Below are 3,807 nucleotides of genomic sequence, written 5' to 3' on the forward strand. Positions count from 1 at the left end.
TGAGGAAAAAAAACAAAGACTTCACACGAGTAGGATGGATACTCGATTACAGACTCCGACTTCGAGAAGAAAAGGGGTGGGCGGGTGGGAAAAAGAAAACAACTGAGGATAGAACTTGCGAAAACGGAGAGGGTCAAATCGACTTGACGAGAAATGCACCGGATGCAAGGAGCTGAGGAACAACGCTCGGAAAACCAACTGCGTGAACCTAAAGAAAAATTTGAATGGGAAGAGGAGTAATTCAAACACCTACGTCAAGATTCCTCACCAGAACGACGAAGAGGCTGAGGAGTAAAAAGAATCCTACTCTCCAATATAACTAGCCTCCGAAAAAGTTTTCTTGTAGACTCAACAATGGCCAAACTACACGATCAATCAAGGGGGCTCCTATGGTCGGTCGAGGCTCTGATACCAACTTGTCACGCCCAAGATGCGACCCTATCCTAAAGGAAGTCGAAGGTCCCACCAAGGATAGAAGCGCATCTTGAAGACGCTTTTGCAAGGTGGATATCATAACATCAACATTACATAATAGATAGGGATACATACATAAGGCATACAATGCCACACGAATACAACAATACATCATCCATAAGATCAATATCCGACTACGGATGAAACACAAACAAAAGCTCAAATGACATCCACCCTGCTAGCCCAGGCTGCCGACCTGGAACCTATCCCCTGATCGAAGAAGAAGCAGAAGAAGAACTCCAAAACAAGCAAGCATCGCTCTCACATCATGATCATCGCATAACCTGCACCTGCAACTGTTGTTGTAGTAATCTGTGAGCCACGAGGACTCAGCAATCCCATTACCATGGGTATCAAGACTAGCAAAGCTTAAATGGGAAAGGAAGGGGTAAAGTGGTGAGGTTGCAGTAGCGACTAAGCATGATATGGTGGCTAACACACGCAAATAAGAGCGAGAAGAGAAGCAACGGAACGGTCGTGAAGCTAGCAATGATCAAGAGGTGATCCTGACTCCTACTTACGTCAAACATAACCCAAAGACCGTGTTCACTTCCCGGACTCCGCTGAAAAGAGACCATCATGGCTACACACGCGGTTGATGCGTTTTAATTCGGATCTGATGTCAAGTTATCTACAACCGGACATTAACAAATTCCCATCTGCCACATAACCGCGGGCACGGCTCTTGAAAGTTTATACCCTGCAGGGGTGTCCCAACTTAGCCCATGATAAGCTCTCACGATCAACGAAGGATATTCCTTCTCCCAGGAAGACCCGATCAGTCTCGGAATTACGATTTACAAGGCATTTTGACAATGGTAAAACAAGACCAGCAAGACCGCCCGATGTGCCGACATCCCGATAGGAGCTGCACATATCTCGTTCTCAGGGCAACACCGGATGAGCAATCCGTACAACTAAAAGCAGACCTCAAGTTTCTCCGAGGAAGCGCTGCAAAGGGCTCTGGTTCGGACCAGCACTTAGAGAAGCACTAGCCCGGGGGGGGGGTCTAATATAAAGATGACCCTTGGGTTAATTACTCCCAAGGGAAAAGTAGGTGGTGGTGAGGCAAATGGTAAAACCAAGGTTGGGCCTTGCTGGAGGAGTTTTATTCAAAGCGAGCTGTCAAGGGGGTCCCATAAATCACCCAACCGCGTTAGGGACGCAAAATCCGGGAACATAATACCGATATGACGGTAACTAGGACGGCAAGAGTGGAACAAAACACCAGGCATAAGGCCGAGCCTTCCACCCTTTACCAAGTATATAGATGCATTAATAATATAAGAGATATTTTGATATCCCAACAAAATCTTGTCCACCATGGTGCAATCTTCAACTTCACCTGTAACTAACAACGCTATAAGAGGGTCTGAGCAAAGCGGTAACATAGCCAAACAACGGTTTGCTAGGAAGGATGGAAAAGGTTAGAGACTGACATGGCAAATTGGGAGGCTTGAAGAACAAGTGATAGGTAGCGCAACAAAGCTACTAGCATAGCAATGATAGTAGTGAGATCCAGGGTAGCGGTCATCTTGCCTGAAATCCCGCTAGGAAGAAGAACGAGTCCATGAAGAAGACGAACGGATGAAGCCAAACCAAGCGTAGATGAACGAATTCTCACGATCGCAACGAAACAGGAACTATCGAGAAGAAGCACACAACATAGTAAACACACCACACATATACATGACATGATGCACAACCAAGCATGATGCAATACAAGACTACATGAAGCTACTCATGGCAAGATATGATGCAAACAAGAGCAACACATCAAAGCTAGTTTAAATGAGGCCGGGAACAACATATAACAATTCCGGTAAGTCCTCATATGCAAATTTCGAAATTGGTCCAGATCTGAACAAACATTAAGTTGAAGTTGTTAAACATCAAGTTAAAATGCACCAAGATGATCTACACGAGATTTTAGTCAAGTTACATATAAAGTTCATCTAATTCGGAGTTACGGCCTAGAAGATATGAGCAAAATAAGTTAAACATGGCATTGATGCAAAATACATACAAACATCAAGCAAACACTGTCAAAACATGAATGCAACATGATAATATGAAACTACATGCAATTCTAAGCAAGTTTCATATAGAGGACACTCAAAACGGAGCAACGGTTCAACACATACACATCATACAAGGTTAAAGGGCATGCTGTCCAAAACAGCAACTAGGCATATTGCAAGCACCAAAAGAACATGCTACAGCATCACAATATGAATATAGAAGTCATGGGCATGAAGTACAGGTAAAGCATGACAAAACATGAACACTGAGCTATCTCCAGAAATCAATAGAACATGCTCAAAAGGATATGGCAAGGTTGCAAATAATAACAGTTTACAGACTTAACAGAAATGACACCAGGTTTCAATGTTTAGAGCTATCAAACAACATGTTACAGGAGCTTAACATGGCAAAAAAAGGCATGGCATGCTAGTACTAAAGACAAAGAACAAAACTCCCTTATTGAACTAATTCCAAAGATGAACCGAAAATATGGTAGCATCCATGCAAACATGGCAAATGATATGACAGATTCAGACATGGCAGGAACACCAATAAGTAGACATATTGGAGAGGTTGTACCACTCACCACAGAGCAAAACATGGAATGATAAGGTGACCAACAGTAAGATGGCATATTTATGAAGCTAAACATGGCAAGAACAAGTTCATAGGATGCATAGATCACTAGCAAAACACATGGCAAAACTGAACTTAATGTTAACAGGCTAACAGCAACATTATTTAGCAAGTTTGGAGCATGATATGAACAATCTACAACAAGCTATAAATGAAACCAGGGGCATGGATGGATAGAGCATGAAAATTATAACAAAACATTCTTAGTGAACATCTCCAGATTATGCAAAGAATGACTTGTAGAAGCAGGTTTACATAGCATTATCATATAGCAGATTCAGACAAGCAAAACAGTAACAGCAAGTACCCTACTTCACGAGCTCGATGCACTCACTACAAGACTCACAAAAATACATGGATTGCATCACAGTAAATATGACATGATGTATCACAAAACACATGTAGAGCTCGTGCTCATAGGATGCACACACAAAATGCAAGGAAAAAGACAAATCCATCAAGTCATAACAGTTTCAGCAGGTTAACATCATATAGCACTCTTGCGATGATGATTAGGGCATCAAGATGAACTCAAACAGGCATGACACAATGGAATGAAATTAGGAGCACATCATGATGAACATTTTGATATATTACACGCTGTAAACGAAGCAATACACACAAAGTTATGGCACGTAGAACATAGCATCAGAATGTGAATATCTCAAGACA

Source organism: Triticum dicoccoides, chromosome 1B, assembly GCF_002162155.2.
Source record: "Triticum dicoccoides isolate Atlit2015 ecotype Zavitan chromosome 1B, WEW_v2.0, whole genome shotgun sequence".
In the NCBI taxonomy this organism is placed as follows: Eukaryota; Viridiplantae; Streptophyta; class Magnoliopsida; order Poales; family Poaceae; genus Triticum; species Triticum dicoccoides.